This window comes from Papio anubis, chromosome 7 (genome assembly GCF_008728515.1).
Source record: "Papio anubis isolate 15944 chromosome 7, Panubis1.0, whole genome shotgun sequence".
In the NCBI taxonomy this organism is placed as follows: Eukaryota; Metazoa; Chordata; class Mammalia; order Primates; family Cercopithecidae; genus Papio; species Papio anubis.
Window position 1 is genome coordinate 114782436 of NC_044982.1, and position 17040 is coordinate 114799475.

Below are 17040 nucleotides of genomic sequence, written 5' to 3' on the forward strand. Positions count from 1 at the left end.
ACACTTTAGTGAAATATGACACAACAGACAAAGTATAATATTTAGAATATTAGGCAGTGACAGGTATCAAGAACAAAAGGCAAGGAAGAGTTTTTGAAATTGTAGATAAGAATGGCCAGAGAATACCTACTGAGAAGGTAACTTTTGAGTAAAGGAAGTGAGGGAGCTAGTCATGCAGAAATTAGTGGAAAAAGCCTTCTAGGCAGAGGGGACAGCAAACCCAAAGACCCTCATGTCTTTGTGAGGGCTCACACGTGCTTGACATTTTCCAAAACAGCATGAAGGCTGGGTAGCTGAAGAAAAACGAAAGAAGGACTAGTCAGAAATGTAGTCAGAGAGGTACTAGGATGAGGGTGGCAGGCAGAGGGTACATCAGATTTGTTCTTACAGGTGTTTTTTTCCTTTGTTTTCTTTTTCGAGACAGGGTCTCATTTTGTCATCAAGGCTGGGGTACAGTGGCACAGTCATGGTTCACTGCAGCCTAAAACTCCTGAGCTCAATCCTCCTGCCTCAGCCTCCCAAGTAACTGGGACTACAGGCACATACCAGCATGCCTGGCTAATTTTTAATTTTTTTTATAGAAACAGGGTCTTGTTACAATGCCCAAGCTGGTCTCAAATTCCTGGCCTCAAATGATCCTCCCACTTCAGCTCCCAAAATGCCGGAATTACAGACATATCTTTTCTTTTTTTTTTCTTTTGAGATGGAGTCTCGCTCTGTCGCCCAGGCTGCAGTGCAATGACGTGATCTTGGCTCAGTGCAAGCTCCACCTCCCGGGTTCACATCATTCTCCTGCCTCAACCTGCTGAGTAGCTGGGACTACAGGCATGTATGCCACCATGCCCAGATAACTTTTTTGTATTTTTTTTTTTTTTTTGGGAGGGGGCTCCCCACGTTGCCCAGGCTGGAGTGCAGTGGCGCGATCTTGGCTCACTGCAAGCTCCGCCTCCCGGGTTCACGCCATTCTCCTGCCTCAGCCTCCTGAGTAGCTGGGACTACAGGCGCCCGCCACCGCGCCCGGCTAATTTTTTGTATTTTTAGTAGAGATGGGGTTTCACTGTGGTCTCGATCTCCTGACCTTGTGATCCGCCCGCCTCGGCCTCCCAAAGTGCTGGGATTACAGGCGTGAGCCACCGCGCCCGGCAACTTTTTTGTATTTTTTTAGTAGAGACCGTGTTAGCCAGGATGGTCTCGCTCTCCTGACCTCTTGATCCGCCCACCTGGGCCTCCCAAAGTGCTGGGTTTACAGGCATGAACCACCAGGCCCTGGCCCATTACAGACATATCTTAATAAGGACTCAGGTTTAATACTCAGACTGAAATGGAAAGCCACTGGATGGTTTTAAGCAGAGAAGTGACAAGGTATGACAGGTTTCAAAAGAATCACTTGGGTTGCTATGTTGAGAAGAGATTTAAGAGTCGCAGTAACAAAACAAGGAGAATAGAATCCAAGCTAGAGATGCACAGGCGCTGACTAGGGCAATGGAGATGCAGATCCTAAGTGGTCTAATTCTGGATAGTATTTTGAATATAGAGCAAATAAAATTTACTGATGGACCACATATGAAAAAGACAGAGAAGAGTCAACAATGTCTCTTAGTTGTCCAAGAGGAGACATCAAGTGGAGACCTTGAGCGGGCCACTAGACATATCAGTCTACGGTAGAGGGAGAGATCCCCATTAGAGAGTCATCAGCATTGTTTGGATTTTAGAAAGGCAATATGGTACATATACTGTATCATCTCTCTCTCCCAGCTAGGGCTGGGGTAGATCCCCATAATCAAGCAGTCGCATTTCTGCATCATGCGGGACAGCCCAGGTCAGGTTGTGCCCCAAAATTAGTTGTGGAACTAGACTTACCAAAAAACAAAACTTCTTGCATTTCAGAACTGCAAATAAAGGATGTGGACCTGCATATCCTCCAATAGCCCATATATCAGCAAGCCTAGCCCTGGAGGACACCAAGAAGACTCATGAAGGGTCTACTGTCATGCTGAAAAACATGGGTACCATACAAGCACACAAGACAAAAAGGGGGTAGGGAAAACAAAAGCAAAAGGGGCAAATAAGAAATACATCAGTTAGAAATTGCCACCAATGACCAGGCACAGTGGCTCACGTCTGCAATCCTAGCACTCTGAGAGGCTGAGGCAGGAGGATCTCTTGAGCCCAAGAGTTCGAGACCAGCCTGGGCAACATAGGAGGACTTCATCTCTATAAAAATATTTTAAAAATTAGCCGGGTGTGTGGTGGCACACACCTGTAATCCCAGCTACTTGGGAGGCTAAGGTAGGAGGGTCGCTTAAGTCCAGAAGGTCAACACTGCAGTGAGTTGTGATCATGCCACTGCACTCCAGCCTGATGACAGAGTGAGACTTCGTCTCAAAAAAAAAAAAGACATTATGCGAAGAAAAGACACTATGCGGCTGGGTGCAGTAGATCATGCCTGTAATCCCAGTACTTTGGGAGGCCGAGGTGGGCGGATCATGAGGTCAGGAGTTCGAGACCAGCCTGACCAACATGGTAAAACCCTTCTCTACTAAAAATACAAAAATTAGCCGGGAGTGGTGGTGCCCCAGCTTCTTCTTCGTGGAGGCCGAGGCCGGAGAATCACTTGAACTCGGGCGGCGGAAGTTGCAGTGAGCTGAGATTGCACCACTGCACTCCAGCACTCCAGCACTCCAGCCTAGGTGACAGAGCAAGACTCCGTCTCAAAAAAAAAAAAAAAGTCTAGTGCCTAACACAGTATCTGTGACACAGTAAGTGCTCAATAAATATCATCTTTTATTATTCAAGGGGCAAGGAAGGTGTATTTTGAAAAAGCATATACCACGTATTTTTTTTTAAAGGCCTACAGAAAGTAAAGCTTAACAAACTCTTGGCTGGTGGAATTACCCAGAAAAGTGAGAAAGCCTTGAAAAGCACTATGCTGAACTACTGAATGCCATGGACATAACCTTTTAATTCCAATTAAAATTCCTGGGTACTAACATCTGCTATGCACAGCTCTCCAGTGTCTTGTCTGCTTACACTGAAGATGTAAAAAGAATTATACTTTGCCAGGAATCTTGTCAAATTACTACACACCTCCTTCCTTAAAAAAGAAAAAAAGTCTTTCTCTGTATGTAAATTATTAAAACCCTCTTAATTACGAAGTGCCAATCTTTCTAAGCTATTTATCTCTGAGCAACATTATAGTATATAAAATAATTATCTGGAGATTATGAAGCATTTATGAAACCGCTCCTAATACAGCAAAACCAAGTTCTTACTTGAATCCTTAAAGACTCTTCTGTGTTCCCCAGTATACAGCACTGCACATCATGGGAACTACTATATGTAGACCAAATTTTCCTCAGTGGTCAATAGTTTTACACTATCTGTTTATGGCATCAGGAAAAAAACACCTGGATTTTTTGTCTCCCCATCAATTCTATTACAGCCATCATTAGCTAAACTAAAATGCTGTTGCTTTTGCAACTTCCTTGGCAGACAAGATAGAACCTACCCTTTTCACATAAACACGGCACAGGGCACCACTCAGGCCCTACTAACCAAAGCACAAATCTAGAATTTCACTTCAGATAATTAACCAGAGGCTCATTTAGACATTACTGCATAAATAAACATTGGTTCCATGTTTATTTTTCTCATGAAAAATGTGAAAAATATTGAAATAATTTCTCTCAATAGGAAAAGATAATGTATCAAGTGAAAGCAAAAACCTCATCTAATGTGGTTCTGCTATAGGTTAGATTTGAAATGTCCTAAGGCAACTCTCCAATGCAGGCTGGAAAGCAACGCTACAGAAGTCACATACAGAAGGCTACCCTGATCCACAACTTCACCCTACTCTGAAATATAAAGGGCAAGAACACTGTACTATGTATACTATAAATAGAAAGTGGTCTAGATGATCGAACATAATTACATAAAACCAGAAAGAAAAGACTTCTCATCTATAGTTACCTAAATAGCAAATTCTTTAGGAAACCAAATTTTTTTTGTTTGTTGAGACGGAATTTCGCTCCTGTCGCCCAGGCTACAGTGCAACGGCCCGATCTCGGCTCACTGCAACCTCGCCTCCAGGGTTCAAGTGATTTCTCCTGCCTCAGCCTCCCCAGTAGCTGGGATTACAGACTCTTGCCACCATGCCCAGCTAATTTTTGTATTTTTAGTAGAAATGGGGTTTCGCCATGTAAGCCTGGCTGGTCTCGAACTCCTGACCTCAAGCGATCGGCCCGCCTCAGCCTTCCAAAGTGCTGGGATTACAGACATGAGCCACCGCACCCGGCCGGGAAACTAAGTTTATATAGTAGAACCATCTGCACAATGAAAGCATTCAAAACTACAAGCGTCAGAGATATCAGAATATTTTATTCAAAGTCTGAATTTTTCTTAAAAAAAAAAAAAACCTATTTTATAAACAGACCAGTTTTGAGATTAAAATGTAAATCCCAACTTTCCTGTTATAAATCTCAGCCTTGTAAAGAGGAGGAGCTTCCACTGCCTTTTCAAGGCTAACTCGGTTAAAGTCCTAACGCACCGAAACAGACGCCAAGTCTACTACCCACCACCCATTGGCTCAAAGGAAGCCCCGCCCCATACAGCCACGGTAACTGAACATCAAGGGAACCCCAGAAAGGTTTTCTCTCCGCCACATTTCTAGTCTCTGATGACTCCCTGCCCCTCCCCGACCATCACCACCGCGGAAACAGGGTTCCAGCACCAGCCACACACGCTCCTACAAGAGGACCTTAGGCACTTCGCCCCAATAGATACAACCAGGAGGGTGGTGGGGGTGACCATGCTCCCACTCTCCCAGCTGCACCGTGCCAGACACGCTGCATGGAGCAAACAGAGAAAGCAGCTCCGGCACAGGGCCCTTGTGCCCCAGGCAGAAGGCATGACCGAGCCACAAGAGTAAGTCCTGATACCTCCGCAGCTCTCAGTCGGCGGGAGCCCCTCCCTCCCCACGGAGACATAAGGCGGGGCAGACCTAGGCGGCGAGACTCCCAGCCAGACCCGACAGCGGGCTTTCCCTAGCACCGCCTCATTGCCAAGGAGGCGGAAACCCAGAGCCGGGGTGGGAGGCGGGGGACGGCCAAGGGGAGGGGCATCACGGATCAGTACGGCCCCTCCGGCCAACCGGATCCCGAGAAGGCGGAGAAACTCAGACTTCACGCCCCCTCCCTGCCGCGCCCTGAATCTACACGCGGGAGACCCCCCTACCCGTCCCCGACCCCAGCAGGCAAGAGCGCGGCCGCCAGCCCGAGGCCCCGCCCACCCCAGGAGGAGGAGAGGGGGTGGTCGGCCGCAAACCGCACTCAGCGAGAAGCCGGCCCCGCCCCTTTCTCCACAATCGCACGCGCGCGCCGGCCCCGCCTCTGAGCGGCGGCGCGAGAGCCCGCCCCCCTCCGCGCGCACCGGGACTACGCTCTCCTCCCCCTCCCGCGAGGAGAGCTACCCTGCTCCGCCCCCCACCCCCCTCACACAGCCACACACCTCCCGCCCGTCTGCTCTACGGGAAGCCGAGGAGGTCAGCCCCCCCTAAAAATACACACCCTCGAGTCCGGCGTTACCCGCCACTAGGCTCCCGCCCGGCCCCCGGCCCAGCGTGCTCTCACCGCAAAGCTGCTTCGGCCGCTCGTCACTGCGTGTCCCTCTCGGCGTGAGCCGCGAGCTCAGCAGGGAGGCCCTGAGAACGGCGCGGGGCACAGGCCCGCCGAAGCGGACTGCCAGCTACCTCTCCGCTAACGAAGCGGTCACAGGCCCCGGTGCCCAGACTGGGAAGGAGGGAGGGAGGGAGGGAGGGAAACTCCGAGGGGGGAAGGGGAGGGGGGAAGATGGAGAAACCGTCTCCGCCGCCTCTACCGCCGCGGCCGCTTCTCTGTTACCCGGGAAATCCCGCCCACTCCCCCGACCCCGCCCCGCAGGGGGAAGACTCAGCTTCGTTCCAACACAGGACGCAATACCCGCCCGTCAAAGACTGAGCCAATCACCGAGCCCTGCCTTATGACTTCCCGCCCCTTCCCCCTCGACTGGGAGGGGAGGGGGAGCCGCTCACCTTCTCCACGCCCCTATTGGCGGGGAGCGTCCCTAACTCAACCCCGCCTATTGGAGACAGACTGCTGAAGCCCACCCCCGAGCCACAACGCTATTGGAGGAAGCGGGGAAGCTCTTCCTGTCTCATTGGAGGACACCACATAACCCGCCCCGCAGCGTCTCAGCCACAGGCCTAACAAGTTGGCTCCCGCCTCCGCCGGTCATCGCATTGGAAGGCTACCCCTGGCTCTCCCACCGCCCCAGTAAGGTAAGTAACCGATGTGGGGTAAAATGTCTGTAAGTGAAACAGGCTCCGCCTACTGCACTGCCGGGCCAGGCCCCGCCCCAAGAGTTGGATTGGCTATCTTGGCACTGGTAGGACCCTCCATTGGCCAGGGCGCCCGTCTAGGAAGGAACTTAATTCCGCTCTGCGCGAGGAGGCTGAACCTTAGCAGTCCTTTTGTGGAATGTTTACACTAGAGACTGAAGCTCGGAGTTCCAGGGCCCGAGACAGGAGGGGGAGCGGAGCTCATCTGCGGAGACTCCACATCCTAGGATTTGAAGGAAAGGCAGTCCACCCCGGCGGACTCTCTTACAAAAAAAAAATGAGAATGCGAACTCATCCTCCCTATCCAGTTATCTTTGTAGTTTACATTCTACACACTGCGTCCTTGTAAACACAAATATCCGGAGCAGCTGGCAACTCCTTTCAGTCAAGTAGAGTACAGAACTAAGGTCTGGAGACCTAGGCGGAGAAATAACCCATAACCCCAAGGGTTGCCAGCGCACTCCCTAGAGCTGAATGTGCAGTCCTAAGAGGGCGGAGATAACCAAAAGAGAGGCGGGCCCTAACAGCCACCGCCCTGGCAAGCCTCCGGAAGGCGGAGCGTGAGGCACAAGGTACTCACGATCTCCCGGGTGGATCTGTAGGCATCCTCAGAACTGAGAAAGAAGAGAAAAGGACCAAAACAGGCCACAGCATAAATTAACCTTTGGAACATGCCACACTCAGAGAAAGGATTAAAACTTCCGTAGTTGGGGACATAACGGCTGTTCACCTTCTCCTTAGCCAGGAGTGTTAATGGTCCCTGTGCCCTCTCTGTGTAGGTAACAGTGCCTCGAACGCACAGTGAGACAAAATGCTTTCAATTCCTAGTTTGCTTTTATTTATTCACCAAATAGGGCGTGGGCCTGACGCTGACCTTACTTTGGGGGGCGCTCTCTCGGCGCCAGGAGGGGACGGGATTACGTTGTTACCGCTCTCCCGAAGAAGTAGAATCCTCCTCCTGGAGAGCTAAGACCCCAAGGGACAGGCCCAGGGAACCCACTCCTAGGTCCAACTCTGTCCTCCCTCTGCAATCCAGCGGAAACGGCCAGGAACGAGCTCTGGCAGCAGGTGGGCCTCACTCCAACGATGGCTTCGAGCCGCGAAACCACAGCAGCGAATTGCGAACTCCAAGGGTAGCCGACAGGTGGGAGCAGCCTCGCCAGTAGCCAAACCCTGCCCCAGGACAGAGGTCTAAAAGTAAGTCAGACCAACAAAGCGACCCCCGGGCCAAGCTGCTCCCAGGTTAGGAGGAAGCGGCACTCCAGCAGAACTGACCCAAGGCTACTTTTAACTTTGCTCCGCCTTCCACCACTAGACTGAGTAGCACAGGGCATTCCCACCATGGTATCAAGAACTACTCAGAACCCAAGCCAGCATTAGGCTGCCCACGACTTCCCGTGAACACAGGGTACCACCTGCGCTGGATCTCGCCTAAGGGCCCGAGGCCAGGGTACTAGGTTGTCAGAGTCTCGGATACAGCCAACTAAGGACAGCTGCTACCATGCCTAGGGAAGAACAAACACTTCCAGCGTCTGCAGAGTTCTCGAGCTTAAGCTCAGGGAAGTCAAAGGGCGCGGAAATAGCCAAGCGACAGGGTTAGAACTTGAGTACTTGGCCCCGGTCCCGAAGGGCAGATCTCAAACCCTGCGGAACCTACGAAGCTTCGCTCCCGAAATCCACTCCGCACTGTAATCCCCTGGCTTCACCCCGAAGGCTACCAGGTCTCCAGCCTCGGTGGAACCTTTGTGTGGCTTCTCGGCTCTCCCCGCCCCCCTCGCCAAGGGCGCCGAGCCTAGGACTTCCGGGCGGGAGGGCAGTTCGAAGGAGCTAGGCGGGCCTCACACATGTGCGGAGCGCGCTCAAGAGCGAAGGAGGGAGGCGGGGAACAAGGCTGGACTTCCCCCTCCGAGCTCTCTCCGCCGGAGGAGGCCGGGCTACCCGTCCCACCAATCCGAGGCGGGGGCGGGACCTTGCGCCTCGCGTCAGCCGCAAGAACCATCCCTCCTCCCTCCGCGGAAAAAAAATCCTAGCAACTTAAACTCCAGCCCGGCCTCCCGATAGGCGGAGCTCGGGAGAATGTCATCCAATCCACATCCGAGAAGGGGAAAAAAAGGGAGTCTCGTCCAGCCAGTGGAAGACAAGAGAAGGCGGGGCCTCCGGGCGAGCCCGAGGTGGGTGGGAGAGAGGAAACGGGCCCGCCCCTCAGCTCCCCTCCAGGCGGGTTGCACAAGCCACCAGCGGAGTAGATAGTAAACAGTCTGGGCCGAGGAGTGCAGGCAGGGGCCGCCCGGCGCTCGGTGGACTGGGACCCTGCGCCGCCTCTCCCGGCGTCGCCCCGCCCGGCCGGGACGGTTCCCGCCGGCGCCCCGCCTACCCGCCCGCCATCCCGGCTGACAGGCGCGCCCCCCGCGCCCCTCCCCGCCCGCTGATGCATTTCCTTTTCCCGATTCCGAGCGTGGAGACTGTTTTCCCAGTTTCCGACCTTCACTGCCCCTTTCAGGCCACCCCCTCGTGGGCGCGCACACGCCCGCGCCCTCGCCCCCGCCCCATCCGCGCCGAGCGGTCCGCAGCGGCATCTCGCAGGAAGGGGGAGCCCGGCGGCGGCACGGCCGGGGGAGGGGAAGAGAGCAGCAGTCGCCGCCGCCGCCTTGGGGTGGGCGGGGAAGCAGGCAGCTCCATGTTTGCAAGGGGATCAGCCGGGACCGCGGGGCGAAGCCGCCGAGTTTCTGGGGGTTTTCCGTACCACCGGTGCGAGCTCGTTGCCGGCTCGTGGTCTGCCGGGTGCCGGCACCAAATGCTGACTCGACCGCCAAGGCCAGGGAGTTTGGAAACCCGGCAGCTCGCGGGGCTAGCGGCGAGGCGCAGGGGATCTTTCCGGTGGCCTCTCCCGCCCCCGGCCGCCCCTCCCGCAAGTCCAGTGTTGCCCCCGCCCCCAGAGTCCATAACAACCGCGGGCCCACAGTGCCCGCGCCTCTCCGGAGCGCGCCCACCGCCCCCTCCAAGTTTGCAGGCAGAAACAAAACCCTCGAGGCGGCTGCCGCCCTTGTCCAGCGTGGGTAGCCAGGAAAGCCGCGGGCCCCGGCTCGCTCGCTAACTCCAGCTCTCGAGCAACTCCGGGCTCCGCGAGCTTAGTGGGCCCCGCCGACCATGCTCGAGCCGCCGCCCCCTGCCGAGCCCGCACGCCGCAGCTCTGGCCCGGTTCTAGTCGGTGTGCGGAATCTCCCTTTTCTTTCTAATATTTTTCTTTTTTAAAAAACGGCACAACAGGAACTGGGGGTCTCCTGCCCGCCCCTTCTCCAGTCCGCCGCCAAAACCTACCGAAACGGACTGCTCGGTGAGATAAACTAGGCAACACGGCCGGCGCAGGGACGACCCCAGGCCGGGCCCACCCCCTCCCCACGGCTCCGGCCCGGCTGGGAAACACACACACTGGCGAGCGGGCGGCGCCAAGAGCTCTCCTTCCTGGCCTGTCCCTCGCCTACCTCGGCCGCGGAACTCCGAGCCTCCCCTCAGCTCGGTCCCAGGGCCCACGGGGCCCACACCACGTCGGGCCGGCCAGACCGAGCGGCCGGCGGACTAACCCCCCAAACGCCGGAGATTGGGGGGACCAAATTAAAAGCAGCTGTTTAACATACCTTCCGAGCCAGGCGAGGAGTCCTGAATGGGGGGGAACGCCCCCCACGGGCTATTGGCTCCCCGGCGCTCACGTCAGTCACCCTGGGCCCGCCTCCGCCCTTCGCCCCGCCTCTTCCCCTTCATTGAACGCCCCCTCCTTCCAAAAAATATAAATAAATTAATTGAACTAAACGCGAGTGGGAGACGCATCCGTGGTAGAGGCCCTTATAGCTCCCTTTCCGCCGACTCAAGTTTCTTGAGGTCCTCGGACTGGAGGGAGGCCTTCTGGGACTCGGAGATCCGCTGGGTGGACGCGGAGGAGGAGCCAGCGGGGCTACCCGGCCCCAACTTCCTTCACACACACAACCCATTTGGAACTAGGTAGGAGAGGAGGGTAGGAGCACCCTGGCCACTGGCTGGAGTGGGCAGACCCCTCTGGCTGTGTGACCTAACCGTGTTCGGTCCGCTCTGTTAGGCGCCTAAAAATGAGTGATGCAAACGGGAAGCTCTGCGTCCGCGGGCAACAGGCACTTGTCTGAGCACCTACTGTGGGTGAGGCAGACATTCATACCGTACCTGCTGCTGGGTGCAAATACAGACAGGATGACATGCTTACTCTACTCCTCCCAGGGCTCCAGATTCAGCCGAGGAGATTCTACGTAAAGAACTAAGTCAAGGCAGGAATGTGTATGAAAATAGGAGTTTGTATGTAAATAGGAGCTCAGAGAAGAGAGATTCCTTCTCGCTGAAGGAAAATTGGGAAAGGTTTCATGGAGGAGGTGGCATTCAAGTTGGGTCTTAAAGATTTCATCCAGCAGAAGTGGAGGGGCAGGTCATTTTCAGCAAAGGACACAAAGGGGTAAATGCAAAAAAGGACCTTCATATGTGGCTGTAGTAATTTTAAAAAGTGGGGGTGGGGAGATGGAACAAACAGTTTAAGACTTTTAATTGGGTAAAATTCTTGGATATGCACAGCAGAATGTGCAGGCAGCACGGTCACAAGGCCCACAGGCCCAGAACTATAGTGTAAGATGTTTGGCACCCTGGCAGAAAGATGGGTTCTGACGATGCACTGAGAGAGAAGTGTCTATAGGCAGCAAGGGGACGCCCAGAGGCTGTCGTATTACTGTATTTGGAGACTACAGAAGTGTCTCTTGTGGAAGGAATAGCCGAGGGAAGAGAAGGCTTCTTTTCTCTATCAAAGCCACCCAATCCCAAAGCTTTCCCCACCTTCAGCAGCCCTCAAGTCAAAGCTTTGACTCAGATCCTTCCTTGCATCGTTTGCTTTATTTATCATAACTTTCAACCAAAAGGAGTTTCTAGGGACAGAAGCTACCCCACATGTCTGTATTGCAGAGAGCTGAGCCTAGAGCCAGGGCACACAATGTGGGGGAAAAAAAAAAAAAAACAAAACCTGTTTGTTGAGGCATTGAGGAAAGGAAGTTAATGTGGCTAAGGTGGGGTGTGCAGAATGTAAAGGACCTTGGCGTCCATTGGGCAGAATGAGGGCCTGCTGCCGGTTAGGAAATTATTGGGAAATCTATCCCAATACTTCAGGAGACACGTAAGCAGGATTGACCAGAACAGTGACAGTGGGTGAGAAGATTTTTTTTTTTTTTTTTTTTTTGAGACGAAGTCTTCCTCTGTCACCCAGGCTGGAGTGCAATGGTGTGGTCTCAGCTCACTGCAACCTCTGCCTGCCAAGTTCAAGTGGTTCTCCTGCCTCAGCCTCCAGAGTAGCTGGGACTACAGGCTACAGGCGTGTACCACCACACCCGGCTAATTTTTGTATTTTTAGTAGAGACGGGGTTTCACTATGTTGGCCAGGTTGGTCTCCAACTCCTGACCTTGTGATCCACTCGGCCTCCCAAAGTGCTGGGATTACAGGCGTGAGCCACTGCGCCCAGCCCATGACAAGAATATTGAAGGAGAGCCTGTATTTGAGAAAGACTCAAGGGGAGTGGGTGAATGATTCAGTGTGGGTAGTAGAGGGAAAGAAGTAGCCTGTGGCCTGCTGTGTGAAGAGTTGATAGAGCTTGAGGCTACTAGTTAGGTAATCTGGGTTCTACACTTAGCATGGTGACTGGTGTTATAGTCTTAGGCAAGTCTCTTCCTCCCTCTGAGCCTCAGTTTCCTTGTGAAATAGGGGTGGAAATTGGAATAGAAAGACTCTAAAGACCTTACATAGGATCCAAGTGGGGGAAGCTTGCCACTGAGGAGACAGGGTAGGTGGGAAGAACCGATTTTGGAAGGGCAGTGGGTCACCCCAAGTGGAGTCTGGAGACTGGAATGTGGGCAGTAGCTCAGTCGATTGAATTATTGGGCAAAAAGTATGGAGAAGGAAAGGCCAGGAGATGAGGACTATGTGTTCAGCAGGAGGCCCACCCTGGCAGAGCCATGGAGGTCAAGGTTCATCCTCCCTAGGGTGAGGACCCAGTTTTTCTTCAGAACAGACATCCCAGCTGGGCAACATAGCAATACCCTGTCTCTACAAAATATTTAACAATTAGCTGTGCGTGGGCTGGGTGCTGTGGCTCATGCCTGTAGTCCCAGGAGTTTGGGACGCCAATCACCTGAGGTCAGGATCACCTGAAGGCAGATGACCTGAGGCCAGGAGTTCGAGACCAGCCTGGCCAACATGAAGAAACCCCGTCTCTACTAAAAATTTTAAAAAATTAGCCAGGTGTGGTGGTAGGCGCCTGTAATCCCAGCTACTCAGGAGGCTGAGGCAGGAGAATCACTTGAACTGAGTGAGCCGAGATCGCGCCACTGCACTCCAGCCTTGGCAATAAAAGCGAAACTCCATCTCAAAAAAAAAAAATTAGCTGTGCGTGGTGGCACATGCCTACAGTCCCAGCTACTTAGGAGGCTGAGGCAGGAGAATCACTTGAACCCGGGAGGTGGAAGTTGCAGTAAGCCGAGATCACACCTGCACTCCAGCTTGGGTGACAAGAGCAAAACCCTGTCTCAAAAAAAAAAAAAAAAAAAAAAAAATTAGCTGTCCGTGGTGGCAGTATGCCTACAGTCCCAGCTACTTGGGAGGCTGAGGCAGGAGAATTGTTTGAACCTGGGAGGCGGAGGTTGCAGTGAGCCTAATCATGCCACTTCACTCCAGCCTGGGCGAAAGAACGAAACTCTTTGAGAGTTGTTTTTGAGACAGAGTCTCAAAAAGAACCCAGCGGGGTGCAGTGCCTCACACCTGTAATCCTAGCACTTTGGGAGGCCCAGGTGGTTGGATCACCTGAGGTCAGAAGTCCAAGACCAGTCTGGCCAACATGGCGAAACCCCATCTCTACTAAAAATAGAAAAATTAGCTGGGCATGGTGGTGGGCGCCTATAATCCCAGCTACTCAGGAGGCTGAGGCAGGAGAATCACTTGAACCCAGGAGGCAGAAGTTGCAATGAGCCGAGATTGCGCCACCTCACTCCAGCCTGGGCGGGGAAGAGTGAAACTCCATCTCAAAAAAAAGAAAAAAAGGCCGGGCGCGGTGGCTCAAGCCTGTAATCCCAGCACTTTGGGAGGCCGAGACGGGTGGATCACGAGGTCAGGAGATCGAGACCATCCTGGCTAACACAGTGAAACCCCATCTCTACTAAAAAATACAAAAAAACTAGCCGGGCGAGGTGGTGGGCGCCTGTAGTCCCAGCTACTCGGGAGGCTGAGACAGGAGAATGGCCTGAACCCGGGAGGCGGAGCTTGCAGTGAGCTGAGATCGGGCCACTGTACTCCAGCGAGGGGGACAGAGTGAGACTCCGTCTCAAAAAAAAAAAAAAAGAAAAAAAAAAAGAAAAAAAAAAGAACCAATCCCCTGATGTCTGGATCCCCATCTCAAATTCATTCCTGCTCTATTTCTTAATTGCTTAACGGGCTCTGGCTGAAGGCATAACAGATACTGTGTCAAAGTGAGATGAGGCAGATTGGTGGTGGAGCAGAAAGAACTAGTCTGGAAGTTGAGTCCCCTGGTTCCCACTTAGTCCCTTCTTATCTGTGGATCAGCTTCCTCTCCTATATTAAGAGGATAACATAGCAATCCTTGCCCTGTTATGAAGATCAAATGTGATGATAAAGTGTGCTTTATCACCTGGTAAGGTTCTGAGCTGCTGTGGAAGCCAAAGACCCAGCATTTGACAGTGATACTAGGTAGCACATGTGCTATGGATGCAGTTACTCATGGAGGATTTACAACTGGAACAGTTACCGCCACTCAGAGAACCAGGCTTTGCTGACACTGTCCATGGTCCTATGTGTGCCACACTGGTGGGGACCTCCTTCTGAACACTTGGCAGACTGAGTTTCTTGAGGACAGACACTTTGATTCACCTCTGAGCCCCCAGAGCTCACTGTAGTCAGGTACATGGGGCCCTTTGGAAGGGTCCAGTGATGGTTTCTGACTCAGTATGTTGACACCTGGACAGCAGAGCAAGTCCCACATTCTTTGGAAAAGAGAATCCTTGATTTGGTGACATTGTCCCTCCAGCTGCCAGCTGCACTGAGGGGTTGCATCCATGCTACTCCCCCCACTACCCTATCAGTGAAGACAAAACTAAGTGGACTTTGTGAACCAACTGGTATAGGTAAAAATAATAATGATAATAACAAAATAAAATTAAGTGGACTTGGGTAAGGGCCCTCCTAGGAGAAATCACATTGGTAGGTCAGGTTCTGTTTCCTGGAGGCCCCTTTTATGTGAAAAGTCTCATAGACCAGCCTGGGGAACACAGTGAGACTGTCTCTACAAAAACTAAAAACAAATTTAGTTGGGCATGGTGGCATGTCCCTGTGGTCCCAGCTACTCAAGAGGCTGAGGCAGGAAGTTCACCTGAGTCTGGGAGGTTAAGACTGCTGTTAGCTGTAATCACACCACTGCACTTGAGCCTGGGAGACAGAGCGAGACCCTGTCTCAAACAACAACAAATTCTTGTAGAGTTTGTGAGTTAGGGATTATTATCCTTAGTTATAGATGAGCAAACTGAGGCCAACAGCAGTAGAGTGACTTGCTCGAGTCAAATAGCTAAGGGAAGTCTAGGTCCAAAGCCTGAGCTTTACCTACAGTCCCACATGCTGTCTTTGTGCACTCCAGCTGGTGACCCAGGTTGGGGCCTGGAGAAAAACAGCCTGACTCCCCTGTTGTTCCACACTCCTCACCTCTCTAACTTAAAGATCAGTTTATCCTCAGACAATTCTAAATGATTTCTGGCCTTTTCCAGAAAATTATCCAGAAAAGCAACATTTGTCTGATGCACATACATACATACACAAAAGACCTAAACTCACAACACATAAACTCAAATCTGTCACACCTCCTGACACCCTCAATCTCACAGGCGTCTCACATACACCCTCTCTCATTCACAAAAAGGACTCATTCAAAGTTCTTTAGGGCACTTATGGTAGGTGGTGATTAAGAGACATTTAGGGCCTGCATTCCAGTGACTCTGCCAAGGATATCAGTGCCAGCACCCTGTCGACACAATCTCTGAGGGCTAATTCTCTCAGTAATATCCAGGTAAGGAGGATATGAGGCTGGCTCCCACAACCCAAAGCATCTTCTAGGTTCAAGGCAAGATGATTTTGGCAAATCATTTATCTTTTCAGTTTCTTTATCTGTAATCTAAGAATCAGAATACCTACTTCAGTGGGAAGATGTGAGATTTAAAATTAAGTGTGCCTGCCAGGCGTGGTGGTTCACACCTATAACCCCAACACTTTGGTTCAGAAGGTCGGGAGATCAAGACTATCCTGGCTAACACTGTGAAACCCCCGTCTCTACTAAAACTACAAAAAATTAGCCGGGCATGGTGGCACACACCTGTAATCCCAGCTACTTGGGAGGCTGAGGCAGGAGAATTACTTGAGCCGGGGAGCCAGAGGTTGCAGTGAGCCGAGATGGCACCACTGCATTCCAGCCTGGGTGACAGAGCAAGACTCTGTCTTAAAAAAAAAAAAATTAAGTACCCCTAGCATTCAGTCAAGAGTTCTTCTACCTTTTTTCCCCTCCTTTATCTCATCCCTACTTCCCTCTTCTCCTGGCCATTCAAATGGAAAGCCCATTTGAGCAATGAGCCCTGCCAGCAGGCCTAGAGGGCCAAATAATCCCATGATGTGAAGAAACTCCATTTTTCTTGCAACCAGGTTTAGATGGTATATATTCCATAATTTCTGATTTCTGGGTGGCCTTGGAGGCTCGGAATGTTTGAAGGAATTTTATGACTGCTACTCACTGCCTTGAAATGTTTCACCTGGATGAGCAGTAGTTTACCCTTCTGGGACACTCAGCATGTTCCTCAGTTTACCTGGCTTTATGTTTTCAAAGTGTTTACTTCTCTTTACCAGTTGTTTGGTGGCCTTTTTTTTTTTTTTTTTGAGACAGAGTTTCGCTCTTGGTGCCCAGGCTGGAGTGCAATGGCGCGATCTCGGCTCACCACAACCTCCGTCTCCCGGGTTCAAGTGATTCTTCTGCCTCAGTCTCCCGAGTAGCTGGGATTATAGGCATGCACCACCATACCTGACTAATTTTGTATTTTTGGTAGAGACGGGGTTTCTCTGTGTTGGTCAGGCTGGTCTCAAACTCGGGGAACCTCGGGGGTTCTGCCTGCCTTGGCCTCCCAAGGTGCTGGGATTACAGGCGTGAGCCACCGCACCTGGCCTGGCTTTTTTTTTTTTTTTTTTTTAAAGCAACAAGTTCCTTTGTTACTGCTTTTTAAAAATAGAATAGCTTGCCATATGATAATTTTTTATTTTTATTTATTTTTTTAGAGACGCAGTTTTGCCATGTTGCTCAGGTCGGTCTGAAACTCCCGGCCTCAAGTGATCCTCCCACTTCAGTCTCCCAAATCGCTGGGATTACAGGCCTGAGCCACTGCACCCAGCCAGCAAGGTCCTTTGTTCAAAGAAAATCTTATTCAGAAGCCTAATGTATAAGAGATCAAGGTGGGCCTTGTTTTGGTTTAAGTGAGGACAGCCTGAGCACTGCAGTCAATTCCTTCACATCTCTCTCATGCAGCCTCCCTGACAGCCACATAGTCCCTTCGAAGACTTCTAATGAACCCAC

At 52.0% G+C, this 17040-nt stretch overlaps 1 protein-coding gene and 1 long non-coding RNA gene across 4 annotated transcripts in view; one reads left to right on the forward strand and one right to left on the reverse strand.

Moving 5' to 3' along the window:
- Positions 1–10115, reverse strand: part of SIN3A (SIN3 transcription regulator family member A) — an 87413-nt gene extending 77298 nt beyond the window's left edge. The window contains exon 1 of one of the 3 annotated variants that reach the window (XM_031668485.1): positions 10009–10115. The gene's annotated coding sequence lies outside the window, so the exon portion shown is untranslated. Of the gene's footprint in view, positions 1–5627; positions 5905–9855 lie in introns of those variants that run through there. The other 2 variants (XM_031668484.1, XM_031668483.1) reach the window with 2 other exon arrangements.
- On the forward strand, positions 5522–11396 carry LOC116275792. The gene is made up of 4 exons (XR_004185104.1): positions 5522–5777; positions 6128–6313; positions 6526–8544; positions 9641–11396. It is a non-coding gene; the product is annotated as an uncharacterized LOC116275792 (long non-coding RNA).
- The last annotated feature ends 5644 nt before the right edge of the window (positions 11397–17040 follow it).